The sequence below is a fragment of the Ambystoma mexicanum genome, chromosome 1p, assembly GCF_040938575.1.
Source record: "Ambystoma mexicanum isolate Mex_15411 chromosome 1p, UKY_AmexF1_1, whole genome shotgun sequence".
NCBI classification, from domain to species: Eukaryota; Metazoa; Chordata; class Amphibia; order Caudata; family Ambystomatidae; genus Ambystoma; species Ambystoma mexicanum.
The window spans coordinates 591779222-591801833 of NC_090921.1; the positions used below are offsets into that span (position 1 = coordinate 591779222).

At 44.6% G+C, this 22612-nt stretch overlaps 1 protein-coding gene across 1 annotated transcript in view; it reads right to left on the minus strand.

Annotated features, from left to right (window-relative positions):
• The window catches only part of ZAP70 (zeta chain of T cell receptor associated protein kinase 70), a 589046-nt gene that overhangs the window by 404312 nt on the left and 162122 nt on the right, over positions 1-22612 (minus strand). The gene's annotated exons all lie outside the window — the stretch shown is intronic.

A 22612-nucleotide genomic window follows, 5' to 3' on the forward strand; every position in this document is an offset into this window, starting at 1 on the left:
TCCTATCAAGGCAGAGAGGAGACCTTGACCTATCCCTGTCCAAGGGGTGAGCTTAGGATAAACCAGCACACACAACCCTTAATTATAAGGATAAATAGAGACAGCTCAGCACTGAAAAAACAGACAGATTCACCCACTATCTGATGCTGGCGAAGCACCGTGAAGCAGAATTATCCATCTTACTTGCTTCAGACTCCAGAAACTTGGCAAAGCAGAGAAAGGCCCATTGTACAGCTGAACCATTCTCAGCTAGGCCTTAAATTTCCAGAACCAGAATCCCACCACCAAAGGGGAGCATCAAAATATATACAGCCAGGCTGTGCTGTACTGCTTGCCTGCTAAAAGAATTATCATCAGAACCAAAAGATCCAATCCACGTGTGCTGTGCTGTGACCTGAGCCATTGCAGATCAGATCCAGTCCAGTTGTGCCGTGCGGTGTCCCGAGCAACTTGACTCTGCCAATCCGATGTGCCCAGCAGACTGTCCTGACCAGAAACCCTGACCAGAATCCTGACAGCTCTGTTTAAAACCTTATCTAGTGAGTATCTATAGAAAGAACTGTGTCACATAGCATATGTACTTTGCATAGTCTCATCCCAATCTCAATTCACCCTATCCACAAATTCAGAATCATAGTATTGTCAGAACTTTTCTTGCGCTGAGTTTCTCTCATTTGTTTTCTAAAATCATAAGTCATTAGTGTTGTGAGTAACTAAAGTGAATCCCAGAAAGAAATTGAGTATCCTCCACGTGAAGGGTTCCCTGGCCAGGAACTGATGGAGATTCATGTGTGGCATTCTCTTTTTCTAAAGTCATAATCTAGTGTAAGAAATCCCATTTGTCTTTTAAAAGTGCATTCCTGTTTTCCATTTTTGCGCCCATCTTGAAAAAAAAAAACCTCCACTAAAAAGTTCATAACTTCCTCAATTTTAGTGCTAGAATCAATGTTTCAACTTCTGCAACTTCTCTAACATCCACAGCTTTAATTTGCATTTAAAATCGTATTCCAAATCCAAAGAGTTCTCTCATAATCGTGATTACCGCGCACTGTCAAGTTTTCAGCGAATTTCCTTTTAGGGAAATTCTGACATGTATAAAACAGCTTTTAATTGCTCCTGACTTCAATTTTAAGATTTCACATTGCTTCTTAGTATTAAATCATTGCTAGTGTTTGTCTGTAACTATCCAAAGCGGCTCCTATAAGAATTTATACAATTTCAGCGACTTAGCCCATGTTTAGTGTTTGTACACATTCCATTCTCAGATTACTTTAAAAACCATTTTGACAGCTTGCCAATACATTCTGTTTTTCTCTTGTGTTGCTGGGGGGAAATTGGGATTGATATTTTGTTTGAATTCTGTCATTCCTGAATACCTGCTCTCTCTCTCCACTTATCTCTTTACATTGCCTATTGGGAGGTTAAGGGGTGTGCAGTGGGAACTAGTAACCACACTGCTATTTGATCTGAAAACACACACACAAAAGTATTATTTCTAGCTGAATTGTTTTGCTTCTATTACTCCTTGTGTATTAAAGAGATTGCTTAGTGTTACATCACCCCATTGGTGATTATTGTATACCCATTAAACATAGTGTGATTAATTTGTAAATACATAAATATTTTAACTTTGCAAACCAGCCTGATTCCTGGTTCAGTGTGACCGGGGCGGGGGGGATCCAGGAGAGGGGGGTGATATGATTGGTACATCGTTCAGAATAAAAGAAATTTTAGACACAAATAAATAAGGATTTCAGTTGACTTAGGTGAGTGTCGGATTGAAATCACTTACAGATTGGGGGCTCATCACGAAATCCTGAATTAGACATACCACTTGTGACAGTCTAACACAGCGTGCTCACTGAAGGGTACATACACCTTGTTGGGATACCACACTGTGCTACACTGTAAAAACACCCTTCAATAGAAACACTCAAAGGAGTTGGGCCTGTTTTGCAAAGGTAAAAGTAACCCTGAGATAAGTCAGAAGGAAATTAATATTTCCGAATGGCGACTCTCGTGGAAATTAATATGGCAAACGAACACCTACTGCACAAATTGTTTGTTAAGGGTGAATGGGTTGAGCAGGATCAGAATGTTTGGCTGCAGGAAATCAAACAACAAGCCACTGCTACAGGATTAGATACATTGTAGCACCAGGGTCCATTACACCAGGCACTTAGTGAGCTGTATATGGCCCCAAGGGTAAAAGAAGAGCAATGTAAAATTGCCAAAATAGAGGCGTACCTGTCCCTCCACATTGGAGAAATACAGGAAAAATATGCTGAAAACCTAGATCTGGTAAAAAAAGGCAAGTACAATCCCTAGAGAGGCCCCAACTGATCTGGACTCTGCAGAGCAAAGTCTACAAAAGAGCCAAGAATCAGAGGGGGTCATTCCGAGTTTGGAGGTAGCCATGGTGCTATTAGCCTCCAATCCTGGGTCCGGGTCCAGTGTCTCTGAATGCGGACTTACCGGGTCATTCCAACCTTGGAGGACCCGGTAAATCCCCATTCAGAAAACCATTCCCCATTCCCATTGAGCCCCTATAGGGCTCAATGGGAATGGGGAAGGAACTAACAATGGGCCCGCAAATTGCGGGCCCGTTATTAGCTTAACGGGTCACGCTAAGAATGGCTGGTCAGACCAGCCGTTCCTGGTGGGGCCCGCTAAGGGAACTCGGAATGTGGCGGTAGGGGGTTAACGGCACCGGCATCCCCACAAATGGGACCCCTAACTTCCCTGACTACATCAGCCAACGCACCGGCATCCTTACCGGTGCCGTTAACCCCTTACCGCCATACTCAGAATGAGGCCCAAGAGAGTGAAACCAGACAGTACCTGACAAAAGTAAAAGAAGATCCGGATCTCCTGCAGCAAGAGAATGTACAGCAGGATACCAAATAACGGACACTGCAAAAAGAGTGCCAAGAAAGGTTAGATTCTCTACTACAGAGCCAATAAAAGCTGGAACAGCAATTAAATTATAATAGGGCCTGCGCAGGGCAGATAATCGCCCTGGAAAATAAGATTGCCTCCAGGGTTATTATGAGGCCCTGAGTCTCTGAACTGTACTCTGACCCTGGGCCATAATAAGAAAGTCATCCAAATAAATCAACAGGCACACTCCTTGAGATCTCTGGAAACCCATCACAGGCCTTAACGATTTTGTAAAACACCAGGAGCAGAGAATAATCCAAATGGTAGGGAAACAAACTAGAAAATATGCTTGGACCAATCAAAAGATATAAGCTGCCTGTTTTATGAGGACATAGGAATGGTATGGTATCCATCTGTGAGATCAAACCAGTTGCCTGGCCTCAATATGTCTTGTGACAAAGCAATCCACTCCATGTTGAAATGTCTATTTACTAAAGAGAGGTTTGGAATCCTCAAATTGAAGACTGGCTTGAAACCCTTGTCATTTTCCCCAGTCAGAAAACTGTTGGTGTAAAAATTGTCCACCTAGTGACAACCCGACTGACTTGTCCTCCTTATTCATAACTGACGCATCTCACCATGTAAGATACGCTCCTGGACCTTTCACCATACAATGGGCCATGGAGAGGTCGTAGGTCTCCATGTTGAGAAGACATCAATGTGAAAACCCTTCACTGTGTCCAATACCCAGGGATCTTTGGGAAATAAATCACATTTCTCTGGAAAAAGGTAATGTGACCCCCTACTAAACAAAGTTCTGCATCCTTATCACTGAGACAATAGGGGTGATTCTCCCCTTCTAAGACCTCTGCCTCTAAACACTGGCCATCCTCTGGCACCACCTACAAATTCATCCTACCAACCAGCTAACATAGGGCCAGCTTCCTTCCACTTTCTTAGGAACTGTGCTCAGATTGCTCCAGAGCCTGTACAGCAGCCGGCTCTATGAAAGACCCAATTCAAAAACAACTTTGTCAAGGAAGTATGGGCCTTGTCAAGAGCTGTAAAAGTGGAAACAAACTTGCCAATATCTTTTATAGGCTTTTCCAATTTTCTGAGTTTCTGCCAATCAAACCATCTTAGGGTTTACCTTCATCAGGTTGCCTTTCGTATATGCTCCTTAATAATTGAGAAGATGGCATCCCTGATAAACCAGAGTATCCTCTGAGCCCATCCTCTAATTATCAGTGGTTTAGGTTTCCCCTGCAATTGCAACCTCTCCTGCAATATCCAGGATTGTTAGCAGCAGATCAGTGGCATTCAGTAGTGAGCCTGCGTACTTTGCCAAAGCCTTATCTAAGCATTTGGACACGTCTTTACCATAGTGGGAAAAGATATTCGAGAGGTGCATTATTTACTCTCCATTGCATGTTTAGGAAATTCTGTCATCAGTTTCCACTAGGAATTATTATCCAACTTTTGCCTCATTAAATGCTAAGCAAGACATTCCACACGCGGCAGTGCAAACCAATCATATGAACTGGGGTGTCTTAAGTCGAAGCACCATTTCAGTTCTTGGGCAGTTGACTTTATTTGTTCAATTATGGAGCCCTCCTATTGGCGCCCATATACCTTGGCGCCCATATTGTGGGGCTGCTATTTTAATACTATCTTAGATCTAAACCAAGACAGTTGTCCAAATCTGCAGTGTAAATACAGGCAGGAATGGCTGATTTATGTTTGCTGGATGTCTGAAGGGTTCTCAATCCTTTGGATAGCACCTACTCATACTATTCTATGGTGCACAACTCATTTTCACCCATAGACCCCTGGCTTGTCTCTGATACGCTGCTGGCTGGGGTTGTCATGGCAAGTATACTGCCTAGAACATACTCTGATCCCTTCCGTTCTGGTCAATCTTTCCCTGGATGAGCTCCCTTGGGTCAGTGCTAGCTGGCAATTTAAATCTCAAGCACTGACGGATCTGGCTTTTCAGACCAACCTCAATAACCATGTGAAACTTTATTTTGAGACAAACGTGGGGTCAGTCTCCTCTGTGTGCATCCCATGGGATGCTTTTAAAGCCTACATTCGAGGTATAGCAATGGCCATGGAATGTGGGATGCTTAGACACATTCGGCACGGTATCCAGAACAGTGAAGAAAACCTGTCTTTTAGAGAGGCAGCAGTCACCCTGCCCCCCTCTGCTTCACTTTTGCAGGTCCAGTCAGCATTGGATGACTTTGCATCGAGAGAGCTGATGTTTTTGGGTACACCGGTAGCAGCAAGGCGGTATGGGGAAGGCGAGCACCCGGGCAGGTTGCTTGCTTGTTTGATCAGGCAGGCGAGCAGATGTTGTTGCATCCCGTTGGTCAGGAACGATTTTGGTGCCTCATACATTGTCAGGGGATAATAAAGGATTCGAAACATTCTTTTCACTGTTGTACACGAACGCAGACACATGCTCTGATGCTGGCCCCCTTTTACGAGTATGCCTGGCTATATGAATTGGGGTCAACAGCGTTCCGTTAGTGCTAACCTTAGCAACCAAAGAGGTTGCCATTTATAATTGTGGCATACATTCCCTCTAACACCTGGATACTGACAACAGATGCATAGAACTGGCCTGGGTGCCCTATAAAAGACACTTTTCATCTTGTAACTGGCAAATTTGCAATTAACAAATCATTGTACCGAATTCACGACCATTACATTTTAGCATTTGGACAAGTATACTTTGTTTTTCAAGAGGCAATATATATACCTGGCAAGAGTATGTGGCCACAAGAATGCACAATAGATTGCAGAGTGCGGGTTGATTATCTATGCACAAACGATCACTCAATGTGATGCATATACCTCTAGGATTGAACAATGGAGATAGCCTTTGTCTGAGATAAAAAAATAAACATTTTAAGATAAACAGTGCCCATTTTCACTTGGGGTTGTATACCCATTCAACAGTGCCCATAAATCTATCATGAAATCCTTTTGTCCCTATCAGACCTCCATACTAGATCCTGGAGGTAAGTCGCACAAAAGCGCTATATAAATAAATAAATCAATCAATCAATCAAAAGCTCTACAGTAGCGTTGATTGTTCGTAGCACGCAACGGAGAGTCAGGATTCTATTAATGGCACAACGGGTACTATTATGCACTCTCTTTTCTTTATTTCACCACAGCAGGAAGAAAGGAGCACAGCAAATGTTAATATATCAATGGGCCTGATTGGTACTTGATGTTGCGATTGATATTTTATTTCTATCGTGCTCGTACACAAGTGTTTCACTCTTGATGCATGGACCCCAACCCTCCACCAATCCGGCAAACTGTGTTGTCTGTCCCCAGTCAGTCCTCTTTTCTTTGCATGACTGTGAGCCAAGACCTTCAAATGAAGTTCCTCCCTCGACACCCTAATAACCCAGTGACCACCATGCAAGCCCATCTGTGCCACCAACAGTCCCAGGAGAAATCTACAGTAGAAGGGTTGTCCCATCTGCAATCCGTATCAGCTAAAAGGCAGACACAGCCAATAAGAGTGGGAAATCAGTGTGAGTAATACCTCAATGACATTTTCACTCTCCATCACATACTAGGAATTTTCATCAGTCTATGGCATGGCACAGAGGCTTCCTATTATGCATGTCCAAAACCACCTAAACAAAAGCGCTAGAAGCATGCAAAACAAGTTCACAGTAACACATATGAAACGTGTCTACATTAGCCCAATCAGCAGATTTTACAATGTCCTCCAGACTGGCCCTGGTCCAAAAGGCCATGGCTCCCCCAGCTGAATGAACCCAGAAAAGAGCAGAATGCACTCCGCACTGGACATAACCCAGAAACCCATCTAGCCAAACTACGAGCCAAAGTAGGAGAAGGGACATGTTTCCTGAAAGAGAGCAACAACTGGGCTACAGTAAACATGAGATAAACAGCGTACAACACAAATATTTCAAACATTTGGAAATCAAGGGCAATTCATTGATTCTGGACCTTTCAAATCAGGGAAAAAGACCCTGCCATACATGCCCAGTACCCCAACGTCTGCCACCAATCAAAAGACCACCAAACACATGAGCATAACTAATGTAACTGACAAGCTCTGAAGAGACAGATCCTCGTTGTCTGCCAAATCCCTAAGCAAGGAAAGCACACCTACACCTCAGAGGATACTTCCCAATAGGAAATCCATTGTCAGGGTCGTCAATCAGAAATAATAGATCTGCAGCAAGCCCTCCAACCCCATGGGGTGTGGATGCCAGAGAGGCATCTAACAGAATGTCTCTGGGAAGGGCGTGCAGGATAGCCCTAGCTTTTAAAAGATGTCTACCATCATAAAATGATGCTGGTAATTATGTTTCTGAAAGGGAGGATTGTTATGACCGGCTCTTGGTCATAGGGTTCACTCCAAGGGACACTCAGGATACACAGGCCAGGTACTCTTAGCGTTACTTTATTAGCTTCTTAGGTTACAGGATCAGATGTCATCAAGTCATTGAGATACAAAGAGGATCAGGGACAAGAGCCCACTGGCTCCCACCACCCAGGCTCACATCTTGTAACTGCCTGGGTTAGAACCAATACATCTCTGAACATTCTAACATCACACTCACAGCTTACATTCTAATGATGACATCAATCCTGGCACAGCATACATGCAAGCACAGGAGCCAACCCTAACAAGGTCTGCTTCTCATTACCCAGAACTGCTCCCAGAACGACACCACTCCCCAGGACACCACAAATAATCTCCACAAACAACCGTAACATCACCATAGATAACCTTAGACCTCTCATCACGCCCATCACCAAAGCCAATTTCCCTTCCCAGAATACCAACCCCACTACCTTGGTAGACCTTTACAACAACACGATGGAACCAGTGGTCGAAGTGTACGAAAAGAAGTAGTGGAACTATGTTCCCTGCTGGCCTGCACCCACTCCCCACAAACCCCATCACCATGTCCCCTCCCGCACACAATACACACCCCCAAACACTTGTACCTCCTGTTTATGGGAACGTTCAGTGCAGTGCACTAAAAGTGCAAGTTTCAACTTCTTCCTACACTTGTATTTTAAAACGAAACCATTTCGGAACGGTTTCTTTTTAAAATAAAAGTATAGGAGCTGTAAAAGGTAATTTAAAAAAGTAGAGGAGCACCGCTCCCGACTGCTCCTGCTCACTTCGACCGTTGGATGGAACTAGCCCTCAACCAGATAGCCCCACTCAAACAACGTAAAGCCAAACCCATAGCCCATACCAACAAATGGTTCTCTGCAGAACTAAAGGCTCTTCGTAACATCAAAAGAGCTGCGGAAACTAGCTGGAGAAAAGCTCCCTCCCCTTCCGCAAAAGATCATTTCTCTACAGTGGCCTCCACCTACAAATCTGCTATCCTAAACGCCAAAAAAGAGATTTACAATACGAGAATACTCAATGCTAAATCTGGCACAAAAGAACTATTCTCTATACTAAGAGAACTTGAATCACCATTACCACCCACAGAGGACTATGCTAAAGACAAAGCATGGTGTAATAACAGCCAGCTAGCCCTCTCCAACAAAATTGCCCTGCTGCAAGCTAAGATTGAAAACAAAAAAGCTAACATTGCCGCCAAAGACTACCTCAATAGTAAAAAAGACCTCACCACTCCCAACTGCCCTCCTTTTCACTTCACCCCAGTCACTGAGGATGAAGTAATCAAGATAACCACCAGCCTTAAACCATCTAATTGTAAAGGTGACCTATGCCCTGCTTCCGTCATCAAGGACGGAGCCAAAGACCTAGCTCCCCTCATCACCTCACTGATCAATTCTTCATTTAAGAATTCAGTGGTCCCCAACAACCTCAAAGAAGCGTGGGTCCTCCCCCTTCTTAAAAAACCTAACCTAGACCCCAACATCCCCACAAATTATAGACCCATCACAACGGTCCCTTTTCTCCTCAAAATATTAGACAGAGTAGCCCACCTCCAAATACCACAACATTTGGAAGAAAATAACCTTTAGGCCTGCAACAATCTGGCTTTAGACCTAGGCACAGGACAGAAACCGCCCTCCTAGATCTAAAAATCCAAATGGATGAAGCCAAAGACAAGGGCAATCTGGCCATCTTGCTCCTGTTGGATCTCTCCGCTGCCTTCGATCTGGTTGACCACCAGATCCTTACTCAACACCTCTCTTCGGCTGCCGCATTCTCCCAGAATGCCACCAATTGGATTCAGTCATTTTTGTCTGACAGGTCGACTAGGGTCTTCGCCTCTTCAGCGGCTACTGACCCCATCCCAATCCAATGTGGAGTCCCCCAAGGTTCCTGCTGCTCGCCTACACTTTACAACATCTTCACTAAGCTTCTCTTTGACCGACTTGCCGAACTGGGTGTCAGCTACATTAACTACGCTGATGACACCCAGGTCCTCATCACACTCACTGGCTGCTACGAAAAAAATGCTGCAAAGCTTAACGAAATCTGCCTAGAAATTCAAGCCTGGATGGCCACACATCCCTCATCACGACTTTGGCGGTAACCCTTAAATCCGGCGGTAGAGCTATTACCGCAGGATTTAAGGGTCTGCCAAATCAGGACTTTGGCGGATTTAGCCCCAACTCTTAGCTGGGGGGAAATCCGCTGAAAATTCGCGCTTATACCGCCGGCGGGAAATCCGCCCGCGGTATTAGCGTGAAATTTCCCCATTGAGCCCAATGGGGAATGGGGCATTCCCGAATGGGCTCAATGGGGAATGGGGATTAACATTACCGCCGAACTCGTAATCCGGCGCTATTAGCGCCAGGGAGTTCGGGGGTAGGGCTAATACCACCAGCGGTAATACCGCCGGCGTTACCGCCCAAGTCGTGATGAGGCCCATAGTCTTTGCTTCAATGATGATAAGACAGAACTACTTATCGTAGGATCCCAGGCCTGCCTCAATAAATTGGATTCCAGGTACCATTCATTCACCATTGATGGCAACATTATAAAAGTATCCAAAGCGGTCAAAACACTAGGTGTGTATCTCGACTCCACTCTATCACTGAAAAAGCAAATAAACGCCACCATTTCAGCTACCACCTACACTAATAAACTTATCAATGCATGCAAACCATTTTTATCCTCCTCCAGTTGCCTCACCTTAGCTAGAGCGCTGATATTGTCTAAATTAGACTATTGTAACACTCTTTTCCTGGGCTCCACATCAAAAAATCTGAACAGACTCCAGATTCTACAAAATAACGCCTTAAGATGCGCTCTCAACCTTCCGCGTAAGGCTCACATATCCATGGCCAGCAAAGAAGCCCACTGGCTCCCCATCCGCGACAGAATTAAGTTAAGAACCCTTGTCATTACACACAAGTGCCTTTCACTAACTGCCCCACGCTACCTATCTGACAAATTCTCTAGACACAGCACCTCCAGACCTACTAGAACTCCCTACCTGCACCAACTAAAGATCCCCAAATTCAATCTAAAAACAGCAGGAGGCTCCAGCTTCCCTGTTCTTGCAGCACAATGCTGGAATACACTCCCTCTCGCTATCAGATCGGAAACCTCCTTCTGGCCATTCAGAGCCATGGTGAAATCATGGCTCTCTACGTAACACGCTGCCACTCCTCTACGTACTTACCTGTTTCCACCAATTCCTACCGTATGATTTATCTGTATCCTGAAACGGACCATATTGTAACCGGTCCACACGATCCACTGTATTTGCTACTCTTATTGTACCCATCTGTGCAACTTTGCATGTATGTACCTATTTCTTATGAGCTCATGCAATGATATGTACCTATGTTGTCCATATGATTATGCGCCCAGCAACCCAAGGGTTCAGCTGCGCTCTATAAATAAACAAACTAAACTAAACTAAGCTAAACAGATCCCACTTTCAAAATGCTCCATGACAAAGATATAGTGCCCAAATGTGCTGTTGTTGTACCAGTCTACTGACATCTACAGCACCAGATCTGTGGTGACACAACATTTCAACCATCTGCACCACTAACATAGATTCTGAAAACTGTGTAATCTAGATAGACATTGTGCGACATGTAAATCTGTGCAAATAACCCTAGCCTCATTCGACATGGTGACTCCTACAATCACACGATTATTGAGCCAAAGCAATTTAACATCACACCAGTCCCAGCTCTTTGAGCAGGGCTTAGCTATGACAGGACAGATGTATATTGGTGACTAAGCTGAATGGCTCCAGAGCAGGGATGTGGAACAATATCCTGGATGATGCACCTTTGCTTTGTAGAGGAGGTCCCAAATACAGCCCGCACTCCAACCATCCATTTTGAAGTACCAGGAACATTCACACTGAAATATGTGACATATGATGAACCAATAAACCAGCGGAGAGCCGCAGTGGGGCTCTGTCCAGTACCTATCAGAAGAATAGAACCTATTGAAGCACCAGTACCAAGGAAACCATGGACAGTAAGGTATCCATTAAGGGAACCCTATCGACAAATGAAATGAAATGAAGATCGTCTAAGTACAGTCCCCGAAAAAACCAAAAAGGTTTTAATGGAAGACGAATGGTGACGTCACGAGAACCCAGACTGACCAAATGACCACCAGAGAATGACGTGAAGAGACGAAATGCCATGAGCCAAGGACTTTGTGAACCTAAAGTGGAAAGACGATGTCAAATGTAAGAAGCTTAAGTCATGAGAATAATGAAGATATTCAACCAGTTTACACATGTACATATGCTTCGAACCGCAAGAAAGCTAAGAAAACCGTGCAGCTTGCTATTCTTTGTAGAAAGATAGTGCAGCAAGCGCCACTATACATAATCTAACTCAAAAGAAGTACTTTTTATAAGTATACTTCCACTTTGCACAAAAAGCAGAATTAACAAAGGTTACTAAAGGCCACATGAGGAAAACTTCATATTTAGCAAAATCGAGAAGAAGCGGCTGAAACGAAACTCAGCCGAGGCACCTCATGCTAGGAAAGCCAAGGTTGTATCAGTAGAAGAGACAAACAGTACCTATAATTAATTGAAACTAAGAACAGAATATCCTGCTTCTGTATGGTCAAGATAAGAAGACGAAGACAGGTGGTGGGTGAAACGAAAATCAAATATGCAAATTATGTGGAAAAGAGGCAAATTCACGGTGTCTGAATCACGTGACCAGAACAGCAAGAAGAAGCGAGAGTTTCACACCTACGCATGGCATCAGGCCAGGCGAAGATATCAGAACTTTTCCAGACAGGAGATGCAGACTCGAGGCCTACCACAGTGAAATAATTGACACATAGCTACTAAAGTTATGATTGATTGTAACAACAGTTGAAGGAAGGCTGGGGAACAGAGGGGCACCCCGCGCCTGGCCTACCATTCTGTGTGCTGCTAAGCAAAGTGGAAAAGTATGCATTGTGTTGGTGCAAAGTAATCTAGGGTCCTATAGTTAGTAGAACCAATAGGACATCGTACTTTTAGTGACGTCTGCAGTAGCCAGTTTGAAGGAAGAGCTTAGAGACCCACCTGACAGTGTTTACCCAATCCCCTCACTCTGTTACCATATACAGATATGATACCTATATTAAAGTTACCTTTCCTGAACCAATAGAATTGCATGCCAACTTTTAAGCGTTACACGTCAATGATGACAAGGTTTTAGTATAAATGTTATGATTTTCATGAAGTTTGTTGGAGTTGAAGCGAGAAGAAAGATCGCGCCACTGCTGATATTCAGAACTCCCCGTTTTTTGTACTTGTCATTAAACGGACTCCCTTTGCCAAACCGTTGAGTTGTCATTATTGATTTCGTGTTGGAGTATTTAATCTGCACCCCCATCCATCTCATGAGTGCTGCTATCTTGTCTTAAAGTGCTTCTGGGCAAACCCTGACTCTATGGGCCGGCTGGGGGTCCCAGAGCACACTTGGTAGCAGATGATGGTTATCGATTATCGAGTAGAATAAGACACCCATTGACCTACGACATAAAGTATCTCTAGGTCCTCGGTAATATCACAATTCCTTTGCCATCCTGCTAGGTAGACCGTGAAGCTCCCCGTAGACAGTGGTAGAATAAAAATAGAATCTGCAAAACGAGGTCTGAAGGGAGCGTGTTACCCAAATAACCCCTTCCCACTCCTACGGGCAGCTGAGCGGGCGAATGGCTGGAGAAGGCGGTGACGAAGGCAGTGATCCTGAGCATCCAGAGAGGAAACATGCGAATGGTTACTGAAAAAGACTAAATGCTTTGGCAAAAAGTATATACCTTAGAACACGTAAGGGAAAAGGTAACGGAGAGAGGCGGGAAAACAAAATATAGTCAGAAGTAGAGTAAGATGTATATATATATATATATATATATATATATATATATATATATATATAACAGAAAGGGAGGAAAAACGAATCGCACTCCCGCAGGCACAAAAAACAGATGCCAGGTTCAATAAAGGTTCGGAGAAAACAACAGACACAGTATAAGAATTACTGATGTCTTTAATGTTTTATCAAATTAAAAAACAGAAGCATCGTGCAGAGAACAAAAGCACGACACAAAGCAGCACATAGAAGACAGAACAACAACAGGACGCCTAGGTGTAGCAGCCTGCAAACAACGCGTTTCGCGCTATACTGAGCGCTTGATCATGTGAGGGGGAGAGGGTTGGACAGTGGTAAATACACCATCAACAACAGTCCCTCAACTATGTCAATGGCAACAGCTGCTACCAACACAAAAGGGAACAGGGGCGGCCATGTTGGAAGGGAGTGTGTACACATGCTAAAACTGAAAAATTAGAGCACAGTGCTTTGCAAACGCTTCTGTCAGTGATCAGTAGAAGTGAAATAAAACTGACCAAGGTGTAAAAATATAGTATGTAACACCACAGTCTCCAAAATAGGGAAAAGGCCCCTATACATGTATCAATACATGTATGGGGACCTTGCTAGACATCAATGCACAGTGCATAAAGTAGCAGTATGATGACCACATGGCATGGAAGATGTAATAAGCCACACTCAAAATAAATGAACCAACATTAAAAATCACCCCATGTAAATGCATAATCAGCCTCATGAACTAACATATCATTCCCAACACTTAAATAGAAAATACAATAACAATAAAACTAGTCAACCAAGATTAGATATAAAATCAGGTTAAAAACAGTAGGACTGGACCTAAATGTTAAAAAATTGCAGCAAGGTAATACAGCCGGCAAGATAATTTGTGCAAACAGCAAAAATAGCAGCTAAATCATCAGATGTCAATTATACAGTGCAAATCAGCAAAATAGAGCAGCAAGGCAACAGTGCGCCTGTCCAACCTCAAAAGTAGAGGATGTAATAAAGTGCAAGTGCATCGACCTGATAGACTGTGCAAAATTGCAAAAAATAGCAGCTAGTTCATCAAAGTGCAAGTGCAAACCATGATGTCAGAGTACCTAAAGCCGAAGGCAGAAACGCAACATAACAGATCCAGAGCACACAGTAGACTAGACCAGTAATTTCAAAACATTGAGGAATAGTAAAACAATGTCAGAAAATGAAGGGAATAACACAAATAAATAGAACAAAAAGCTACATATAGGTCCCCAAAATAAACAGGACATAGTTGAGAGAGCGCTCCCCCTATTGCAAAATAATCAGCTAAGACAGGCAGGTAAGAAAGAATAATAATCATAAGTGCGAAAACAAAATTAGATCAGTCAATACCTGCGAACAAACCAACGAAAGTGAGGCAGGAATACAGAAATACAAAAGTGTTGAACCAAGAAAACAAGATGACCCCAATAACGGAAAACAGAGCATAAATGGCAGGAAAAAGCAATAATGATAAATACATGTGGGCACAAAATTAGGTACCCAAAAAAGTATACAATTCCTCGTCTACATTGTGACCCCTGGGGAATTTAGTGTCAAGATCCAAAATAAATCTGGTTTCGAGTTGTCTCAGCCTCAAAATACGATCACCGCCCCTCGGATGAGGGGGTACATGTGCCACAGCAAAAAATGTTAACATGTTAGCATCATTGTTATGTTCAGATTTAAAATGTTTAGCCATAGGATATGTCGGATCAGAATTCTTAATGGCTCTCAGATGTTGCAGAATTTTTAGTTTACAGGTAGTACTGCCGACATACCAACGCCCACAAGGGCACGAAAGTACATAAACAACGAAAGTGGTGTCACAGTTGATAGAATGACGTATCATCTGCTGGGTGTGTGTGATGGGATGCAGGAAGAATTTCTTAACAGTGGCATGGGCACATGCTTTACATTTCATGCACTTAGTGAATCCTGTATGAGAAGCTGGAAGCCATGTATTAGAACGCTGGATCTTGCCCATGGGAGGTAGAAAACTAGACACAAGTTTGTCCCTTAAAGAAGGAGCACGTTTATAAGTCATAGTTGGACGGTTACCCAAAATGGGCTTCAAATCAGCATCAAGGGTAAGAACATGCCAATGCCTTGCCACAATTTTACGAATGTCATTGGACGAAGTATCAAATGTAATGATGAGTCTAGGATCATCATTTGACACAATTTTGGGACCAGTATCATAAAGCAAGGCATCTCTAGACATGCCACGAGCTCGAAGATATGCCGTTTCAATCGTTCTTTTTTGGTAACCTTGCTTCAAAAAATCCATGGCTGCCTGTGCACAATAATAGTCAAAACAGGCGATGTTGGAGCAATTGCGACGATATCGAATAAATTCACCATAAGGGATGGATTTTTTGCAAGGTGTAGGATGACAACTATTGGCATGGAGTGGTAAACCAGTATTGGTAGATTTCTTATGTAATGCAGTACTGATACCTGAGTCATCCATCATAACGGTCACATCCAGATAGACAATTTTAGTGCGGCTGTGGCATTCAGTAAAACTGAGATTGACCTGGTTATTGTTGATACTTTTAACAAATGAAAGCCAATCCCTTTCGGTGCCCTTCCAAATGATAAAAACATCGTCGATATACCGCCACCAAGAAATAATCTGTGTCGGAAAGAAAGATAGTAATAGGTCAAAAAGGAAAGTAGCCTCCCACCACCCCATTGTGAGATTAGCATAAGATGGTGCAAAGGTGCTCCCCATCGCAGTCCCCCTTACTTGCCGATAGAAATGGCCTTCAAAAAGAAAAACATTGTTGTGTAGACAGAATGAGAGCATATCCAAAATCATAGTGCTGTGTCCAAGGTAGTTTAAGGAACGAGTGTCCAAGAACTGTTTACATGCAGATATACCAATGGTGTGACTAATAGATGTGTATAAAGAAACTACAACTAAGGTGGCCAAAAGTAAATCTTCCTCCCAGGGTATATTGGTAACGTGTTGTAGAAAATCCTTACAATCCCTCAGGTAGGAAGGTAATCCCGTGACAAATTTGATCAATGTTTCATCAATGAATTGGGCTAGATGTTCTATATGGGGAAGGAAATAGTGACTTAAAGGGTGATTAAAAGCAATAAAAGAGGATACCGGGGAGGACACCCGTGAAGAGAGAGGATACCAGGGGGGACACCCGAGAAGAGAGAGGATTCGCCTAATTCCTATGCTTTAATATAGCGGCTAGAAGAAACTTGTATCCAGAGTCCTGAATGAAGAGGAACAAATAGGTCACCACGGCGGTTAAAGATGCCTGTGAAAGGGATAAGTTTAAACTCCATGTCGGGGTAATATTAGAGGCAGAGGTATATGTGATCAGCTGGAGTTCGTCTAGTCTGTTAACGTCTATCTTATGTGTTATTTGTTGTGATGTCATAGGTCAAAAATTTTCCTTCGAGGAACTAGTATAAAAATTACGCGATTGGATACTTGGAATAGTGTAGAATACAACCTGATGTTTTTTGAGTAAAAAAGAAGATATAACATTTTGTGGAAAATGTTGCGACAATTGGTGCTCGCTCATATTGTTGGAACTGGTTAAGTGACGGAAGACATTAACAAGTGTTGTATAAAGTGAAAGTGAACAAAGTTAAATATGGAAGACATGACTCCATTAGAACGCCTGTGCAAACAGTTGCCAAAACACCCACCTAAGCTGAAAAAGTACAGTGCAGAATGGGTTAAAGGAACCGCCCACAAAACGTTTATGCCATGGCCCCAGGGTGGATCCTTATCTAAAACGGTCTTGCAACACATGACAACATATTTGCATGCCACATACACGGGCAAAAAGTTAGGCAAACGCCTAGCTAGTCTAGAGTTGTGGAAAATTGTCATGATGCCTACCCCCGGGGAACCAGACCAGGTCCAACAACCCCAGAAGCAGGCATCAAGTTGTTTTGAGCAAGCCCAAAAGCCCGTCAGGGGCTGTTTGGGTGCTGTCCTGGCGCCTGTGGCACCAGGCTCATATGGAGAGTCAGTCCTGGCGCCATAGGCGCCAGGCACATAGAGTAAACTTACCTGATGCAGACCATGCTGCAAGCTTACCTGGTGCAGACCATGCTGAAGAGCTCCAAGCCAAATGAGGCTTGGAAGAGACTATTTTACCTAGGGACTATTTTTTACTCGGGTGGGGCTGGGGAAGAATGCTCACCTGGGACTACTTTGGAGGCTATTTAAACCACGCCCGAAGAGCAGCACACGCTTCGCGTTATTCTGAAACCAGCAGCGTAACGCTCATCGTGTCTGCAAGCCTGCATCCAGTCTTCTGCCACGCCCGCCTCGAGTCTGCAGCTCCTAGAAAAAGGGAGGAACAGAAGGAGAAAGGTTAGAATAAGAGCAAACCTTCAATCCTTACCTGGATTCCGGATCCACCGTACCTTCGAACTGGAAGAAAGAAGCATTTACGCGCGCCGCCTCGCCTGCTGCAGCGCCGCGCTGAACTCACCGGCCCTCGGAGCACCCTCACTATCCACAGCATCCTTCTGCACGTTCCGCCGCATTCTGGCACCTAAGGGGAACACAAGAACAGCAAAGGTGAGCCAAGGAAATAAACAGAGGCAATAGTAACTACCCCCATAGACTTACCTGATTACCGCCGGGGGTACTATATCTCTTCACAGGTCGGCGCAGTCTCCATTGCATCCTCACCGCACCCCGGCCTCTAAGGGGACCAAAAGGACGACAAGGTGAGACAACGGAACAAATAAGGGGAACTCTTCTCACCGCAATAGACTTACCTAATTTTACCGCCAGAGGCATAATTCCTCGAACTTCATATTTTCTCACCACACTGAACTTCGTCAGCTACCACGAGGAACTCTTCGCTGGGGTCGAGCTGCAAAGTGCAAGGAATCGGACAAGAGTGAAAGTCAGACAAGTGAACTCTTACGAACTACATATTTTTCGGAGTCATTATTGTTCTGGAACTCACTGATTCCTTCGAGCCAGTGAAGCAACTCATCAACGCGCCCCTGCGCTCAATGCAGGATGGAGAGCTCATCTTTTCAAACCATCAGGTGAGACTATAGGAGGGGGACATCAAAGGTGATCTGTGGGGAGAACAGCGGGGGTGGGGGGAATTTACACTCGACTCCACGGGTGGTTAATTCCCTTTCTCCATTTGCAGAAGGATATTCCTACGGGCCAAGCAAACGAAGCTAGGTGGGCCAGTCCAGTCCATCATCTCGGCCCTACGCATCACATTGGTGGAGACCGCAGCTGTCCAGTTCAGATCGACGCCTCTGTGGGAGCCAGGTGAGCGTAACAAAAATGTACCAACAGGATAAAGAGGAGGAGCCGCCATTAGATTGGATACTTAATGTATGCACAGAGGGTGAGACGCCCTCAGTGCCACCTGCCCCATCTGAAACAAAAACTGAAGACAGTAAGGACAAAGGGTTATACCCGTTAAGAGAACTTAAAGCAGCCACCGGGTATAGAAACCCAGTATATGAGTCACCTACGCAAAGTGGCGACGAAAATCCAGACAAAAAGATAGAGATAGAGATATCACCACCGAAGTCCAGAGGGACAAGGAGAGACGGGAGAACAAGAGAAAAGACCTGGCACAAGCAAGTACATCTCTCAACACAGAAAGGGGAGGCAAAAGATAGAAAGGGAATGAGGAGAGAACTGATGAGATAGCACTCACACAGAACGAATGGATAGGAGGTCAGATTTTATTGAAACTCGATGGCAAAGGCATTGATGACGCGAAACAAAAGGAAAAGCTAGATGATGTACAGAGAAAGGAGTAGGAAAAAGAAAAAGGATTGAGAGACGAAAGAATAAGGAAAAAGAAAGACAGAGACGAGAACAGTTATATAGTGAAGAGCAAGAAAGGCAACACGATCGTAAACAGCGAGTAGCCAATGTTCAATACAGATAGGAGCAGCGAAGGATAGAGGAAGAACCAAGGATACGAGAAAAGAATGAAGAGATGAAGGGATGAGGAAATCCAAAGGGCAAATGAACGTAGAGACGCAAAGAAAGAGGAAGAAGATAGGGTCAGAGAAGAAGCGAGAAAGTGCAGAGAATTTGATGATGATGTAGAACGTAAGCGAAGACAGAGAGCACGCGATCTCGAATATCTGGAAAGAGAGGTTAGAAAACCTGAACCAGTAGTAGACTGGGAAGATATAGAAGTATTATTTCCTGAGTACGATTCAGTACCAGGCACATCTAGGCCTAATATCGAGGATGACTTTGACACCAGAAGCATCAGAGAGACGATTGATAGAATATATGATGAAATGGGGCTAGAACAAGTACCCCAAGGAGAGGGGGAAGACGAGCACCTTGAGAGCACTCAGCTTTACATTACTGAGGACGTCTCCTGAAGTAGCGGGAATAGAGAACTGTCCCTAGATAGGTTGGAAATAAGTAGGAACAAAGAGGACTCATGAAGTTGCACGAGTTGGGGTCAGACAATGTCTGACACTGAAAGAGAGGAGCATGAGGAAAAGGAGAGAGAGAGGAGATGCGAAAAACGATTCTCAAGGGGGAAAGGAATAAGATTATCAGACATTAGTGGGTCTGCACCAAGGGCATCAGAGTAAGCCACACAGTCAGAATGATGCGAAGAAGTATCTCACGGTCAGAGGGGGTGTCTCCACCACCCTATGTGAGCCGGCTAAGGACATTGCCAGGTAGGCGGCGATGCGGAAATATTACTCCTGCAATAGACAGAAGAACAATGAGAGAAGAGAGAGAGGGCTTTGCGTCACAATTTCAGTTGCACGATGAAAGGAGGAGCAAGACCATAGTATATTCCATGGCCACAAATGCACCAGGAAAACCTGAAAAATAAGCTTCCAATGCTGACATCGGGAGCTGGAAAATGGATACAGGAGTTAGAAAAAATGACAGGAGGGAACATGTTAGCTATAGGGGATATCAAAGGTCTCTTAATCGCCATACTTGTTGATAAAGCGAACGATATGTGGACACGGGCAGGTTACCCTGGTGTGGCCACAGTTAATACCGTGCATGAAGGAGCTCCATTTAACAATTGTAGAGCCGTGGTATGGAAAGCATTACAATTGCTATATCCTAATACTTCCGACATGGGAGCTATTGTAACGCTCACCTGATTCTCGCAGAGGCGCCGGTCTTGACTGGGCGACTACCGTATCTTCAAAGGTGATGTGCAGCACCCGATTGGCTCTTTGGGCTGGACCTCTGTGCCCTGTATGCCTGACGTGCAGAGTAAGATGTCTGCAGATAGAAAATACGGGGTTAATGAACTGGGGTTATTGGGGTGTCCCTATCTCTTTCCTCTTCTCCTCTCCTGTAGACCCCCACAGGTTAACGCTCTCACCTTAGGTAAGTGAATGCCGAGCTCTCCATCTGCCTCGGGGCAGGGTGCTGTAGCCAGTTTCTTCACTGGATAGGTAGCGCAGGCCTCTTGACTTCAGAGGACTGCTGTCCGTCGTTTACTGCACGAACGGTAAGTTTCGAGTAACTCAAATGTCTTTAAAGTCTTTAATAATGATGTCTCTTGTTTTGCAGGGTTCCGGCGATGGCGGATGACGGGCTGAAGTGAGTTGAAGATGGAGCCCGTGTGATGAATAGAAGCGCCTGGAAGCACGTAAGTAAGCGCTTGTTGCCAGCTTCACAAAGCGCTCTAACTGTCTTTTTATTTTGCAGGTACGAGTTCGGAGCGGCTGCAGGGTGCCGGGATACCCACTGGGTTAGATGTGGAAAGGAGTAATGGCACGTGAGTATTAAAGTTCCCCAATGTCTTTAAACGCACCTTGTTTTGTCTTTCAGATGCGAGATGCAACGCCGACGGCCTCCGGAGCGTGCGAAGAGTTGGTAAGCTTTTGTCTTTCAGATGCCGGAATGCAGTGTGAATACCTCCGGAGCGCACTAAGAGTAGGTAAGCCTTTGCCTTTCAGATGCCGGAATGCTAACCTGTTCTTTCTTGTCTTTATAGGTGTTGCTGAAGACTGGATTCAGGATGGTAAGCCTTTTTCCTTAGGCCCAGGACCGGATGCAGAAGACACGATGAGCGTTCTGCTGCAGAGGGTGCAGAATAACGCAAAGCAAGATTCATCCACCGGGTGTGGTTTAAATAGCCTCCTGTAGTGCTTAGATGTCTCCTTCCACAGCCACGCCTAAGTAAGAAAATATTTCCTGGTAAAAAAAAGAGTTCCTGCCTTCCAGAAGAGTTCCAGTGTTCTGAATCTAGGGAGTGGCTCCAGCCCCACCCAACAGGAAAAGTAGTTCCAAACAGAAGAGGATCAGAGGCTCAACTGGCAGGCAAGTAAGCAGCATGGTCTGCTGCAGGTAAGTCCACCCAAGCATTATGAGCCCGGCGCTTCCAGCGCTGGGACTGGGCATATTTATGAGCCTGGTGCCACTGGCGCCAGGACTGGGTCCAAAAGGTCCCAATTGGGACTGGTTGGCACTCGGAACCTGGGTTATGGATCTGCTTCCAAGGGAGTTGGGAAAACCCTGACCTTTTGGAAGCAGAGATCATGACAGTACCCCCCCTCAAGGCCCCTCCCAAACCGGGCTTCTCCGGGGGTTTTGGCTTGTCAGGAAATGTTTGGTGAAATCTTTTGATTAGGCGAGGAGCGTGGACATATTCAGCAGGTTCCCAGGATCTCTCTTGGGGGCCGTAGCCTTTCCAGTCAATTAGGTAGAATAGTTTAGATTTGGAGATCTTGGAGTCCAGAATGCTTTTGACTTCAAACTCGAGTTCTCCATCAACTAGGATAGGTTTTGGAGATTTGGTTAGTCGGGTTTGAGGTTGCACGGGTTTTAATAGAGAGACGTGGAAGACCGGATGTATCTTCATGTGCGGGGGCAAGTCCAACTTGACCGCTACTGGGTTTACTATGGTAGTGATGGAATAGGGACCAAGGTATCTTGGGTTGAATGTGCGTGGCCCTTTTAGAGATAGATATCTGGTGGATATCCAGACTTGATCCCCTACTTGATAGTGAGGGGCTTCCTTCCGATGTTGATCTGCTCCTTTCTTGTATTGTTCTTTAGCCCTTTGAAGGTGAGAAACAGCTTCCTTAAAGGCTTGGGTGATTGTAGAATGCAGGTAGTCTACTGCTGGTGTTTCAAGATCTTGGAGGGGATCCAACTCCGAGGTTCGAGGGTGACTGCCGTACAAAAGAAAAAACGGGGTTTTCCCAGTTCCCGAATGGACAGAGTTATTGTAGGCATACTCGGCTATCCAAAGGATATCTTTCCAAGTTTTTTCAGTTTGTTGCAGCATGCAGCGTAAATACTGTTCCAGAGTTTGATTGGTCCTCTCGGTTTGTCGGTCGGTCTGAGGGTGGTGACTGGTCGATAGTCTCACATCAATTTGAGCCGACCGACAGCAACTTCGCCAAAAATGAGAAATAA